The sequence below is a fragment of the Puma concolor genome, chromosome C1 (genome assembly GCF_028749965.1).
Source record: "Puma concolor isolate L17-30 chromosome C1, mPumCon1.1.hap2, whole genome shotgun sequence".
NCBI classification, from domain to species: domain Eukaryota; kingdom Metazoa; phylum Chordata; class Mammalia; order Carnivora; family Felidae; genus Puma; species Puma concolor.
Genome location: NC_141674.1, coordinates 85284973 through 85300923, shown reverse-complemented (window position 1 = coordinate 85300923; position 15951 = coordinate 85284973). Strand labels below are relative to the sequence as shown.

The window sequence follows — 15951 nt, the reverse complement described above, 5'->3', positions numbered from 1 at the left end:
ACCCCTCCTAATCCCCCTGCCACCTGGCTCCCCTCTCCCCGCCCCTCATACACACATAGAGGCTGGTAGGGGAAAAGGAAATTTTGTGGTTTTTTAAAATATAACTTAGGAAATATTTAGATATTTATTGCATATAAGTAAGATATTGAAGATTTTCTGGGAATAGGATTTTACAGCTTAGTTTGCTTTATTTTTCTATCTTTTATGCCCTAAATACTAAATACACTAAATACTAGACACTTCTTCACTTTGATAAAGAAAAACATGACCTGAGCTCTATGTAGCTAGCTTGACATAGTTCTCCTAAACAGTTTGGGTAGAAATTTACTTTAGTGATCTAATTTCATGACTAACTTTATTTTATTAAATATTCTGAAATTTAGATCCCTGTAAATGAAGAGTTCATTGAACTCAGAGTTGAATTTAAAAATGTGATTTTTTTTTAAATTAAAAACAATTTTTTTGAACATTTATTCATTTTTGAGAAACAGAGCCCAAGCAGGGGTGGGGGGGCGCAGAGAGAGAGGGAGACATAGAATCTGAAGCAGGTTTCAGGCTCTGAGCTGTCAGCACAGAACCCATCCCAGGGCTTGAACCCACAAACCGTGAGATTATGATCCAAGCCGAAGTTAGGTGCTTAACCAACGCAGCCACCTAGGTACCCAAGAATGTGATGTTTAATGGGGCACATTAAGCCACTGGGTGGCTCAGTTGGTTAGGCCTCTGACTTTGGCTCAGGTCATGATCTCACAGTTAATGAGTTCAAGCCCTGCATTGGGTTCTCTGCTGTCAGCACAGAGCCTACTTCAGATCTTCTGTCCCCCTCTCTCTCTGCCCCTCCCCTGCTCGCTCTCTCTCAAAAATAAATAATAAACATTTAAAAAAAGGATGTGATGTTTAATGACAATGGAAACAAGATAATTTGTATGTGAACAGATGCCTTGGTTAGGAGGAAGTTTAGAGGAGAAAGAGGGCTTTTTTAAAAAGATGTTTATTTTTGATAGAGACAGAGTATGAGCCGGGGAGGGGCAGAGAGAGAGAGAGAAAATCCAGAGAGAGCAGGCTCCAGGTTCCAGGCTCTGAGCTGTCAGTGCAGAGTTCAATGTGGGGCTTGAACTCACAAACTATGAGATCATGACCTGAGTTGAAGTCTGATGCTTAACTGACTGAGCCACCCAGTGCCCCTGGGAAAGCAGGCTTTTTAAGAGAAACTAATAGAAAGAATGAGTGACCACAGAGTGAAAAAGTTTCAAGTTTAAAAACTTGTGTTACAGAAGCAGATGGTCTCTGGGGCACTTGTCATCTGTTGACATGTTGAGGAAAAGGTTATGAAATGCTTCAGAGCTAATCAATGGAATACATTGTAAGGTGCTTAGATATTATCTGTGTCAGTGCTGTCCCATAGAACTTTTTGCCATAATGGCAATGCTATTTGTATTGTTCAGTACAGTAGCCACTAGCGATATGTGGCCATTGTGCAATTGAAATGTGGTTAGTGCAACTGAGGAATTGAATATTTAATTTTATTTAAAACTAGTAATTAAAATTTATTTATTTTTTTAATTTTTTTAACGTTTTATTTATTTTTGAGACAGAGAGAGGCAGAGCATGAACGGGGGAGGGGCAGAGAGAGGGGGAGACACAGAATGGAAGCAGGCTCCAGGCTCTGAGCCGTCAGCCCAGAGCCCGACGCCGGGCTCGAACTCACAGACCGCGAGATTGTGACCTGAGCTGAATTCAGACGCTCAACCGACTGAGCCACCCAGGCGCCCCTAAAATTTATATTTAAATACCACATGTGACTAGTGATACTTTATTTGCACAGTGAAGGCCTAGAGGAATAAATGCCTAATTAGAGTGTTGCGATTTTTGAGATGAGATGTTAAAAATTGTAACAAACAGGTATCAAACTAAACTAATGGAAACCTAAAGAATGGTAGTTATGAGAATTTTAAAAAGCAACAAGTTAAGCATATACCATGTACTTGACTCTTTGTTAGGCACATTATCCTACTGAATGCTTATAAAACTCTGCAAATAAATTATTTTATCTTTATTTCATAGGCAATGGATCAGAAGTAAAGCTTCCTTAATGGAAATAAGGTAGGAATTTATACCCATTTGGTTTCAAAAGCCATATTTTTGTAAAATTTGAGTGAGCAGAAAAAAACTACCCAGATGCGATTGTGGATTGTGTTCTAGGAAGCAAGGTCAGCGCTTGTATGAGTATCACATCCACATATTAGTTTGTAATTTCTTAAAACCCATTCCTAAGGCTAGGATTGATTTCTGATGATGTAACAGGGCTGAAGGTAAGGGTGGATTAGATGGTCTGGGTGGGATGGAAGAAGGATGGTTGGGTCCATGAGCAACAATTGTTAGACTTGCTATTTCCATTAGCCATGCTAACTTGTGACAGCATCCTTGGCTGTAATTTTATGGTTGGATTCTACTCTGATGTTATTTTTCTCTCCAGTAATGCTCTGTGACTTGATTTTATCCTCATTCATCATATGACTTATGCAATGTGTTATTCACCTGGTAAGTGTGAGTTGGGCATTTCCTTGTCATAATTATGTTGAGGAAGAGCTTATGGTGCAGAGGATGGAGATGTGCCTTTACTTGTCAACTGTGTCACTAAATCTAATGTGTCCGGATGCATATATTTTTCTTAACACCTAAATCATCCTGTGGAAAAATGTGTCCTATATCCTCAGAATAAAAGGATAACAGTAATTTTTTCTGCCTGGTGTTCAGAGTGTGTGCCACACACAAAAAAAAATGATTCTGCACTAGCTTAAATATTAAATAATGGAGTCTGCTTAAAGAAAGCTGAATATCTTGGTTTAAGAAGTTGGCTTTACCAGTGATTGAAATAAATTGGATATGACTGATAGCCAGGGTATCTATATCAGGCTAGCCCTGTACCTTTTTATCCTGAGATTCTTTTAAAACTAGAAATCCAGTATTAAAATTCTTTGATAAAGCTTCAGATTCTGAGACAGGATTCACCAAATTTCTTTTGAATGGAAACTAAAGCAACTTTTTGGTTCCACTGGCAATTGAACCCAGGATCTTCTGGGTATAAGGCAGATGTGCTAACCACTACACCATGGAACCTAAAGATAAGATTTTGATTCCAAGACAGGATTATGTAACCTAATCTAATTAGGATCCTAATTTAGGATTTGGTCTGGGGCTCATCGAGTGGGGCTATAAATGGGCATAGATATCTTGGAGGTCCAAATATTAATCTTTTGCAAGATGGGGGACTTTATAGAAGATTATCAGTCCATGGAAATAGTGGGCTTAGGAGACAGTATGTGAGCCCAGAAGTGGGACATGAAAAGGAAACTAGGTTTCTGAAAAAGCAGATGAAATGGTGCATCAATCTTCAGGGGCAAAGCAGGAGGGGAGCTGGAGAAAGAACACAGAAACAGAAACAAGATTGTCACAAGGCGCTAGGGACCAAATTACTTGAATTGCAGCCCACTCACATTTGAGCAAATGTGCTTCTGGGAGCTTGGGGCTTGTTCTTAAAAGAACCAGTCCTATAGGATAGGTGCCTTGCCAAAGTCCAGATCGGCTTTAGTGCTAGAGAAACAAACACATTTTGCAAAATCCAACTGTTCATAGCTGGGAGAGAGCTGAATTCCCAGGAAATGATTGTTCTTTATTTGATATTCTTAAGCATCAACCACATATTAGACAATATGGTGCTTTAGAGAGTTGAAACAAATTTCTGCCAGCATAGCCCAATTGCTGGGTGTCTTCTGGAAAAATAAGAAATCCTGTTGAGGAACTACATCAGAATCAGCTTCTATCTCTCCCTCACCCCCCATGTCTGGCGTTTATAAAGAAGGGTAATAAATCTTTCTGAACTTATCTCAATCATGGCAGAGGGAAGTAGAAATATTCTGTGTATTTGAGAGGAAGGTTATCTAAGTACCATTGTACATGATTTGTTAGATCCTACTTGATTTAAACTCTGATTATACCCCAAATACTCAATTCGGCTTCACACATGGTAAAGATGTCTTACAGCCAGTTCTATCTTCCAATCATTCACACTCCTTGTCTACCTTGTAGGGGAAGGCAGACTGCTATTAGCCTATGGAAAACACATACTAGGCTTCATGTATTATGGAGAACTCTCCTATGATACCTATTAATTTTCCTCTTATTTTATTTCCCACAATGACTGTGGTTGTGTCTGCAAGTGCATAGCTGGCCATGGCACTGGATGTGGTGCTATGATGGGTAACACAGGGAACGGAAAGGCTGCCTCCTTACTGTCCATAAAAATCACCTCACATTTCTCTCCCTCTGTACATGTAGGCATGTCTGTCAACACACTTGGACACATATGAAACATATGATAGGGTTATGTGTTAATTCAAATCCATCCATTCTTTCAATAAATATGTGTGTTGAACATGCTTTATGGGCAAGAGTTGCCCTAATGAATTGTCTATACACATTATTTTGTATGTTCTTTCCTTCTCCATTGGTCATTTCCTTATTTTCAGCAGATGATTTTGTTTCTTGCTACAAGCTTTCTTTTTGGGAGCAGAAAGTAGAAATTCTTTGAAAGCTACCCTCTTTCTGGAAGACTGTGTTCATAGAGAGTGGAGAAATGGGGAGAGCAGAACACTGTCAGGGTCACTGAGAAAGAATGCTGATTTCCCAGACTAGGGTGGGAGCAGGGCTGTTGGGTTTGCCAGTTGAATGACCCTAACCCTTTTCCTTGGCAGCACCCTTGGGCAATGGCAGGACTCAAAGTGTATCTGGAGACTCAAGTCCTAGACATGGACTTTTCACTCTCCTCCGTAAAGATTCCTGGGTCTCAAGAGAGGTACAAAGCAGGTAGAGACCATGTGCGACAATGTCAAAAGGGCAAAAAAGCGGTACGGTATTCAGTGCATACCAAAAACAGGACAGGCCTCTGCAATGCTTTGTAACAGAATAAGATGCCTCACCTGGATTTTTATAGGACACTAAGGAAAAGAGGACAGATACTTGTAATAATTATTGGGATTAAAAGCTCTGCACATTGGTGGGATTTGGAATCAAGTTGTTTAAGCAGTGTTGGATTTAAGTTAATTTAAAGAAAACAAAGCAATGCTTTATTGCTTGCACATCTGGATTTGTGGATTAAGGTCTCTACCTGCTACCACTCCACAAAGAACACAAGTGTAAACAAGTGATTACTATTGTGACTAGACTGATCTATGAGGGAAAAATGCAGGGTACTGTAGAAACAGAACTAGAAGCTTAGTTGGGAGTGTTTGTGGAATAGGATGGATGAAGGAAGTAAATATTCCATGAGTGAACATTAAAATTTTTTTTTAAACATTCATTTATTTTTGAGAGACAGAGAGGTAGAGCACGAGTGGGGGAGGGGCAGAGAAAGAGAGGGAGACACAGAATCTGAAGCAGGCTCCAGGCACTGAGCTTTCAGCACAGAGCCGAAAAGGGGGCTCAAACACACAAACCATGAGATCTTGACCTGGGACAAAGTCAGACGCTTAACCAACTGAGCCACCCAGCCCCCCCCCCCCCCACCTTGAGTGAACATTTTAGCTGTTTTATTTATCCTGCAGACAAATAAGAGTTAGCTTGGTTAAGGGGACATAAGAGAATGTTGGAGAATGTTCCAGGAAGTGAAAAATATTTGAAAATATCTTGATGTGGAAAAGAGCTTGGACCAACCAATGTGGCCAAAAAATGAGCACAAGGCTGAGAAATGTCAGAAGCAAAGAACAAAAAGGGGACAGGCTTCAGGTTGTTTGGGGCCTACTAGTATTAAACACAGATAATAAATATGGAAAGCCACTGAAGATTTTAAGTAAGGGAGTGAAATAAAAGATTTGAGATTTTCTAAGATTAACTTTGGCTGCAGATTGGAAAATAAATTAAAGTGACAAAAAGGATTTAGAAGACCAATGAGTAGGCCTCATGATTATAGTTGGTTGGCCTAGATGGCAGCAGGAAAGATGGTGAGAAGTTAAAAATAAAGAGATTTTTGGGAGATTTGGGAGATTGAATCAATAGATCCTAATGACTAATATTGAGGTAGGGGCCTGAGGTAGAGGGTTACAAGAGTGAGAAAAGTTCCTACGTTTCCAGCTTGAGTAACAAAACAGAGGAGGGGAAATTATGGAGTTAACAAACACTGGTTGAAGAATACATTTTAGATTTGGGTTTGAGAAAATGAGTTTGATTGGCTTTGGAGACATCTAAGACATCTAAGCTTTTATATACATGTTATAACAACCACATTACTGAATGCAATAGTAATTTATTATTAGACTAAAAGTGATTGTAATGAGTGCTATGATAATAATAAGTTACAAATAAATGATTTTATGTTGTTAGATATGTTAAAAATATTTAAAAAAGAATTAAAATGGATGAGCAATTACTGAAAAAGTTGACAACCTTGACCAAAAGACTGACCAAAGATAGATTGTAGACCAAATAAAATTTCCTCAGATTTTCAGATGACAAGAAGCTGGTGGAAGAAATATTCTGAAGTGGCTAAAACCACCCCTTGAAATGCATGAGATACTGATTTCTTTAATTTCAGATTGTCAGGCAATGTCAGTCATTAACATAAACAGCAGATATGCCATCAAGCCACTAGGAAGATAGCTTAGTCTGCACACCTCAAGTGGTGACCCTCCAAGTGCCTCACCTCCAAGGAACCATGAACCGAGTGGAAAATGTGTGGTTGTTGGTCAGAAGGGTCTTTACAACTTGAAATTATAATGTTAGTGATTAAGAGCTATCATTATCAAACTGAGATGTTTGGCTTCTGGCATCAATTTTATCAAAAAGCTTGCCACAGATTGAAGAATCCAGGTAGTTTCTAGCCCGTCCTTGCTTTCCTTTGTGCGGGCGATCACGGTAGAGATTGCTTGTTCATATAACAAAAGCTTTTCCTTAAAGAAAAGGGAAATGGAAACTGAATAGATGCTTCAGGAAGCAAGATAGTGAGATAACCAGTAAGAGATTATTGGGATTATCAAGGCCTCCTGGCTTAAATTTCTCTTCATGTGGTTTATGAAAGACATAGTGAGGATCCAGGTGAGTTCCTCGAGGTTCTGTGGCATCTGTTTCCCGAAGCATCTTGTGCTTTTCTTAGTAACATTAAACAGACTCTACCTTTTGCTATAGTTAAATGGCAAGTTTTCTTCTTTCTAAATAAGTCTACGTTGCAACTAGCAGACAGGAAAGCCTTAAAGGGTTTCTATGTGCTTATCCCAGCCAGGATCACTTTGGCAGAAATTGATCACAAGGCTGGTTACAACAATTGGGAGGCATTTGGCCAGGACCAGAGGTGGTGGTGGTGGTGGTGGTGGGGGGGGGGGGGTGTTGAGAAGGAAATAGGAAAAGACTATGAAGAAGGAATCCTATTGTTCCAGCAATATGGTCTTCCTTGTGGCCTGGTGCCTGGGAACTCTTTGAACACTTGTACAGCAAAAGGCCTCAAATAGGGGGTAATGCATAGGAAGGGGCAGTCCAAGAAGGTAGTGTGGATCTGTCAGACTGCAAATATGAAAGAGCCTACAAAGCTAGGAGGTGGCTGGGAGCATAGACCACTCATAGATAGTAGTAGGAATGTATGGGAAGAACAGTGTGCTGGCTTTGGTGGGAATGAGAAGGTAAGAACACTTGGCTGGACTGTATCTACTCAATGGGTGGTTGTGAGGATGAACTGAGACAACTGGCTCATTGTGACTCAATAAACATTGGCTGTGGGCATTATAAGTCAGGCTGGTTAACAAGGCCAGACATGAAATATGGCCAATAAGTGGGGCACCTCGGTGGCTCAGTCAGTTGAGCGTCTGACTTTGGCTCAGGTCATGATCTTGCAGTTTGTGAGTTCCAGTCCTGCATCAGGCTCTGTGCTGACAACTCAGAGCCTGGAGCCTGCTTCAGATTCTGTGTCTCGCCTTCTCTCTACCCCTCCCATGCTTATGCTCTGTCTCTCTCTGTCTCTCACTAATAAATAAACATTAAAAAATTTTAAAAAGATATGGCCAATAAGGTCACTGAAGGTGTGGCTGTTGGGAGAGAGTACTCACATTTATTATATGTGGCTTCTCTGCTAGATGCCTCGTACAAGTTTTCTCCTTCACGCTGACATCAAATCTATGCAGAAGCATTAACATCTCTATGTTAGAGAGGGAGAAATTCAGACTCAGAGACGTTAAAACAATTTGTACAAAGATACATAGCTCATCAGCGATGGAGCCAGATTTAAAGTCTATCTCATTATGTGTTTCTCCCAGTGGTCTCTGTTTTTAGAGTACTGGGAGAGGTGAGTTAGAGGAAGAAGGGCTAGCAAGGAGAAGGTTTGAAGTTTGGAAACTAGGCAGAGAGGAACTTAAAAATGTAAGCATAGTGGCCTCTATTCAGTGCTCCCAGAACACCCTGGGCATGCCTCCATGGCCCATTCCATACTGCATTATACTTAAGGATCCATTTGGATAGCCAAATCTATTGTACTGGATGTTCCCCTTGAGTCAAGAGATAACTTTCTTTTTATCCTCAGTGCCATGTAGGATGTCTAGAGCATAGTTGGTGCTTATATATTTGTTGAATTAATGAATTCATTAAAGCTAGCCCAGAATTGCATGCTACAGCACACGAATGCATGGAAATTGGTAACAAAACACAAACAGAATCAGTGGCATCTGTAAGCAGAAATCTTTTTACAGCGAAGTAATATGTTCTCATATGTTTGGGTTAACCTGTTAAACAGAGTGTTACAGACATTAATTTGAGAGCAGATCTCTTCTTACTTATTGTATTTCTCAAAGTCTTCCCAGGCCAAAGTCTTACACATAGTCGACATTCAGTAAAAAATTACTGAATTCTAAAAAGAAGTTAACAGTTTAGTATCATGCATGAGATTCATATCTTTGGGTAGTTTGTTGAAATTTGGGACATTAATGTCTTTAAATCTTAGTACATGAAACATATATGCAATTTGTAGTTTTAAGAGTTAAGGTCCCATCTAAACCATATACAGCATCTGGATAAAAAGTGAAAAATTGGAAACATCCTAAGCCAAATGTGCTATATAGAAACAGCCTAAAGTATGATATTTTAATTTTTAAAGCCCAAACTCAAATGTACTATCAACATTACATCTACCTTTAAAGCTGGGCAAAGCCAACCAACCAGCATTCTTCTGATAACCTCAATTAGATTTGGGAGTACAAATTGAAACAAGAAACGAAATGCTTGAGCTGCTAGGAAGTGGTGTGTTAACATTACTAAGACTCTTTGGTGCTTTAATTGTGCTGGCAAAAAATACTAATGGGGTCAAACAATTGAAAGCTCAATGAGATGAAAACAACCGGGAACAAGAAGGGAAAGACAAAGGTGCGGGAGGCTGAGAGGTTAATATCAACTTCTGTCTAATTTAGGATTTGGATTAAAGAACAGAGAAGCTCAAACCTGCTCGAGTCATGCTGCCATCTGTGATTCTGATGTGGCATTTGGAAGAGTAAAAACATGTGCTGGAAAATTACCAAGACAAAGAGAAATTCTGGAATCTCGGCACAGGATTTTCCTTTGTGGCTAAAAGGCTGAGTTACTTTGGAAACATTTAGCTTTCTTTTCTGTTTATCCAAGCAGAAAAGCATCCCTTTTAAAGCATAGACTTGCATTCTATATAAGGAGGAACCTCTGTGAGTTCATCAGACATCATTTTCCAGGCTTGTTCTGGGAGTTACATCATTAAGAAATACGTGTTGGCAGTTATTGATTATCTAACAAAAGGAAGAACAAGAGAAATTAAAAATCTTGTTTAAGTGGCATGATACTTAATGAACTCTAAGATGTTCTTTTTAGCCCCAGTTCCCAATGAAATTATTTAATGCCAAGAGGGAGTTCTAAATACCAAGGGAGGCTGCGTATTTTCAGAGCACTTAAGCTGAGAAGCAAAGAACGGTCTGCATCTTTTTTTTAAACATAATTTATTGTCAAATTGACTTACATACAACACCCAGTGCTCATCCCAACAAGTAACAACAACATTTAGTGTTACATGCACATCTGCATTCACTCTTCTTTTTTTTTTTTATTAAAAACATTTTTTTTAAAGTTTATTTATTTCCAGAGAGACAGAGACAGCATGAGTGGGAGAGGGGCAGAGAGAGGGAGAAAGAGAGAGAATCCCAAGCAGGCTCCGTGATGCCAGCACAGAGCCGAATGTGGGGCTTAATCTCACAAACCATGAGATCATGACCTGAGCTGAAATCAAAAGCTGGATGCTTAACCGACTGAGCCACCCAGGCACCTCTGTGTTCACTCTTCTTGAAAAGGCTTTCAGGGGGCGCCTGGGTGGCGCAGTCGGTTAAGCATCCGACTTCAGCCAGGTCACGATCTCGCGGTCCGGGAGTTCGAGCCCCGCGTCAGGCTCTGGGCTGATGGCTCAGAGCCTGGAGCCTGTTTCTGATTCTGTGTCTCCCTCTCTCTCTGCCCCTCCCCCGTTCATGCTCTGTCTCTCTCTGTCCCAAAAGTAAATAAAAAAAAAAACGTTGAAAAAAAAAGAAAAAAAAAAAAAAGAAAAGGCTTTCAGGACGCTGGCCAAGGACAGAAGACAGCATGATTATTCTTCCAATTTCAAACTGGAAAATTTCTACTTTATTTCCTTTACATACATGATTCTAACATGAATCGATATGGACAGACCTTTTTTTTTTTTACATTAAAGGGACATTGTGTCATACAAAAATATCCTAAAATAATACCATTTTTGTGGACTCCCTGGATTATAAAAGGGGCTTCCTTCAATTCAGTGTTAGGAAATTTTTTTAATTTTAATTTTGTGGACCAGGCGTCTGGCAACAGGCATGGTTTAGAGTGTGAAAAACATCAAGGACAGTACAGCTGGCCCCTTCACACAGATAGCTTTCTTTTTTTTTTTTTTAATTTTTTTTTTTCAACGTTTATTTATTTTTGGGACAGAGAGAGACAGAGCATGAACGGGGGAGGGGCAGAGAGAGAGGGAGACACAGAATCGGAAACAGGCTCCAGGCTCTGAGCCATCAGCCCAGAGCCCGACGCGGGGCTCGAACTCCCGGACCGCGAGATCGTGACCTGGCTGAAGTCGGACGCTTAACCGACTGCGCCACCCAGGCGCCCCCACACAGATAGCTTTCTACCTTGCCTGCACGGCTGGCATTCAGTGTCAACTGCATCTAATTTAACTCTCATTCATTTACCTTCTCTCAGCAGCAGGGGTGCAGGGCCTCGTGGTGAGGGGTAACATAGACTTCCGAGCTTGAAGCTCTGGTTCCATGCTGGCTTTGTCTCTAAATAGTTACAAGGCTGTTGGCAAGTTACTGCACATCTCCATACCCCAGTTTTCTCATCTGTAGAATAAGGACAGCATCAGCTATGACACAGACATGTAAAAAATTAAATAAGATGCTCAGTAATGCTAACTCCTACTACCCTTTCCCATCAGTTAGCTAAACATGCTATCCTTTACAAAATACTCCACTCACAGTAGAAAGATTTCTTTAGATTTGGTGCCCAAGTGGAGTTGACTCCTATTTTCCACCTTTCCTCTCTTTCTCTTTTTTTTAGTAACAAAACTCTACTCTTGTTCTGGTTTACAGCTGTAGTTACTATTATTGCTCTTGAGGAGATGACCTGTACCTACTATTACCACATGTAATGCTTCCCGACCTAAGAAAATCACATATATAGTCCCTCTGGCCACAGTGTTTGCTTCAGGCACCCGATTTGGTCTTTCAGCCAAAGCTGCAGGCATATGAGATGCTGTAGCCCAAAAGAGACTTGCCTTTCTGATTAGACTGACCATGAAATCTGTGGAGGAGAACAGAGCCAAGGTATGGGTCTCAATGACTTTATTTGAGCCCCTAAACCCAGCATGCCCAGAGCTAAACCCTGTATGCCTTGGATTTTTCATCAAAGGAGCCAAGAAATTATCTTTTTTTTGCTTTAGTAAGTTTGGATTTGTTTCTCACCTTTTCAATGGAGGGCAGGGGGGGAGTAAAATTAAATTTGAAGTAGGATTATTTTTTACTTGCAAACCTTTTTCTTTAGATGGCCCATATATTGCAATAATTCTTTAATGCATTTAGAACAGAATAATCAAGATTATTTAAAATTTTCTCGTATTGTAGTTCTAATGTAAGACATCCCAAATCATCTTGCGTCATGAGAAAATAAGCACAGAGATTATCATCTGAAGCATGTACGAAATAATTTTGCATCTCCACCAGAAGAGAGCACTGTAGCTGTCTGAGTGTGACAACCATCGAAAGAAGCAAGCATTTTGGAACTTAGGAAAACACTTTCCTTTTTAAGGATTTTTCTCCACCACAGCATCTCAACACCTTCCTTAAGAGACAGACAAAAGAAAGTCGGCATAAAAGCTGTCTGCAAAGGGGAAGTGGTGAACAGGAATGCAGATTAAATAAGAATATGACTGTATGATTCCAACATGGTCTCGTTAAACAACCCAGACAGTCCGTACTGGAGACAACCCTCACAGTTGGGAAGGGGTAGGCAGAGGTAAAAAGGGCACATCACAGTGCTAAGTGGACAGCAAATTAATGGCATTTGTTATTCCATGGGTGTTATAAGCCAAGTTAGTAATGTAGAGAGGCTTAAATAAATTTATTCTTGGGAGATAGTTTTCAAAGGACAGAGGACAACTTGGAAAATGCCCTCTATTATTTCATGTCCACAGACTGCCAGGCGGGGGAAGTGGAAAGACCCTTGTGACTCAGGGAGTTGTGAATCTGGTTTAGCCTTTTCAGAACTGTGTGATCTTGAGCCCGCTTGTCAATATGGGGTCACAATACTGCTACCTGACATCACTGTGGGAAGCTCAAAACAGATCGTTATTTCAGTGCCTTTGAAAGACAACGAATGAAGTTGAAAACAAAGTTCTAATATAAGTAAAAGAGTGTTCGTGTCGTGATCACCAGTAACCTCTGGCTGAAACCCCATGGTCATTCCATCTCTTCGTCTTTATCTTATTTGACAGATAGTACTATTTGGCAACTTACCACTTTCTCCTTGAAACATTTCATTTCACCACCACGAAGCCACCCTCATCAGCTTTTTCTCCCTTACTGTTTCTCTTTCTTAGTCCCTTTGCTGTTCCTTCTTATCTTCTCAATCTTTAAATGTTGGAGGTGACTCAAAGGAGAGTCCTCTTTTCTTTTCAATATATTGTCTTCCTGGTGGAAATTTCATCCAGACCAATGGCTTTAAATACTGTCTGTACATTTACCGACACCCCAATTTATATCTCCAGGTAAGAATTTTTCCCCCTACAACTGGGAATCCCTCTATCCAGCTGCCTACCTAGCAGCTTCACTGGGATGTCTAATAGGTACCTTGAACTTATGATGTCCAAAGTAGGGCTCCTGGCATTTTCCTGCAAACTTGTTGCTCCTGAAACTTCCTCATTTAGTCAGTGTCTTCTTCATTCTTCTAGCTGCTCAGTCAAGATCTTGGTGTCATTGTTGACTCATCTGTTTCTCTCCTCCCTCATACTATGAGATGAGTCTGTCTCATTAGATGAGGCCTTCCCTGGCCTGTCTAAAATTCCATCACCCCACCCAACACAATACTTCTTATCCCCTTTTCCTTATTTGTGTTTTCATTTTTATTTTTATTTTTTTTGAAGATACCAAATTTCATTTCCAAAGAATTCCAGACTCCAGAAGGACAGTGAAGTAAGGTCCCTGGTAATAAATTTTCCAAATGGTGGATTCACTACTGTGAACATGAGCATATGCTCACAACTTAGCTATGCACTGAATAACACTGTTACAGTCTAGACAATCTTCAAATCCAGGAACCAGGCCCATGAGACTTAGGGGGTGTTGACTTAGTGTCTTCACATCTGCACAGGGCTGTCTGGGGAAAGAAGAGTGTGGCCATACTAAAGACAAACCAGAACCAGTAGGAGGAAATACAGGAAGCATAGAGCCTGACTTAGCATATGGAAGGACTTATATATTGACTCCCTTGATAGGAATGCTGTGCTTCTTCACAGCAAGTGAGTAGAGACTAGATGACCATCTGGCAGGAATTCTATATCATGGATTTATGCCAAGACCAGACTGCTGATTGCTAAAGTCTCTTTTAACCTTGGAATCTGAAGTAACACCAGCTGAGAGGGATGCCTGGGTTTATGTGAGAGACAGGCTGGTCAACAGGGTCTTGGCTCAGGACTGCTGGGCTCACAGCATCATTCTACAGGCTTGGCTGCTCTTTGTGCCATTGGACTTGATACCTTTGATTCTTCTATATGGACCTGCCCTGCCCCCCCCCCCCCCCCAACAGAGCTGGAGAGCTCTTAGAAACTGTGTGTTCCTGCGTGTTTTACAAATTGGATCAGGCTCAGGATTTTAAACTGTAGGAAAGTTCCAGGAAGCAGTCAAAGACCTCCACCATGAATTCTTATTTGTGGAGGGAGTGGCTGCTACCTGAATTTACCTTCATGCACTCCATCCCTAGTGGGTCTTAGGAAGCTGTGACAGAGCCCAGCATGCAGACCTTCAGGACTTGGTGCAGCTGCCAAGAGATAGACATGAAGGGACCTGTCTCAGTGGGCTCTGTTGTTTGGGGCACTTTGTTTTCAGTTCTGAGGGACAAGCATGCAGAAAGAGGGCTCAACTCTTTAGAGGAGAGCAACCTTGTAGATTCTCATAGATTCCAGAGTCTTTTCCTCATGGTTTGTCTGGTCCTTCCATGCATTAATGTCATTGAAGATTGTCCCTGACTCCAACCCCTCGGCAGCAAACCTGGCTTCATCTCACACACACACACACACACACACACACACACACACACACACACACACATTAATGTCATTGAAGATTGTCCCTGACTCCAACCCCTTGGCAGCAAACCTGGCTTCATCACACACACACACACACACACACACACACACACACACACACAGTGTAATCGAGTTAATATGTATATTAATTGTTTAAATATATGTATAATATAATGCATATATATGTATAAAAATGTTTTTGAATTTTGATAACTTTATCAAAATTTGCCCACCAAACCCTTGAAATGACAGAGAAAGAAGAAAGAATTGTGACCAATTATTATAATTTACCCTAAAGGAAGTAACATGTTCATCAAGGAGGACAATATTCATCTAGCAGCTAATTAATTCAATCATTAATGGACTTACTGACCAAGCAAATATTTTTCAAGTGTTTGGAATATGCTATGTTCTAGACTGTATGTATTCTAGTCCTGAAGTATCTTTCCCTAACTGTTCAAAAGAAAAAAACAATGAAGCAAATGGAAGCCCCTAACTCATACTGCCCTCTTATTTTTCATGGTGAAGGCTAGGTCCACCGTGTTATATACACTCTTTGGAGCAGGAGAGTTGTTGGGGAGAAAAAGCCACAATAGCTACCAAAGACCATCTTTTTCTCATGCTATTTGGAAGGAATAAGACCTAAGAATTATTTCATCTTCTCTCCATATAAGGTCTTAGTATTTTATTTGTTATTTACTTATTTGGTATTTACTTACACAAAGCACACTCCACAATGATTTGAAACAACTTAAGGAAACACATAAAATACATAGTGTAATATAGGATGGAAAGGCAAAGATAGAATAAAGGGGGCTGCCTGGGTGGCCCAGTTGGTTGAGTGACCGACTTGCTTTTGGCTCGGGTCATGATCCTGGAGTTGTTGGAGCACAGGGTTGGGCTCTGTGCTGAGGGTAGAGCCTGCTTGAGATTTTCTCTTTCTCCTTTGCCCCTCTCACCTGATCATGCTCTCTTTCTCTCTCTAAAATAAAAATGAAAAAAAAAATAGAATAAGGAAACAGACTGAATAGGAGATCAAGATTAGGAAAAATTAATAAGAAATTCAGGACCTATAGATGAATTCAATTATAATTGAACAA

The 15951-nt window shown here is 40.4% G+C and overlaps 1 long non-coding RNA gene and 1 other non-coding gene across 4 annotated transcripts in view; one reads left to right on the top strand and one right to left on the bottom strand.

Moving 5' to 3' along the window:
• The window catches only part of LOC147578196 (uncharacterized), a 270306-nt gene that overhangs the window by 98916 nt on the left and 155439 nt on the right, over nucleotides 1-15951 (top strand). The gene's annotated exons all lie outside the window — the stretch shown is intronic.
• TRNAI-UAU (transfer RNA isoleucine (anticodon UAU)) lies at nucleotides 3048-3120 on the bottom strand. Its single transcript has one exon. It is a non-coding gene; the product is annotated as a tRNA-Ile (tRNA).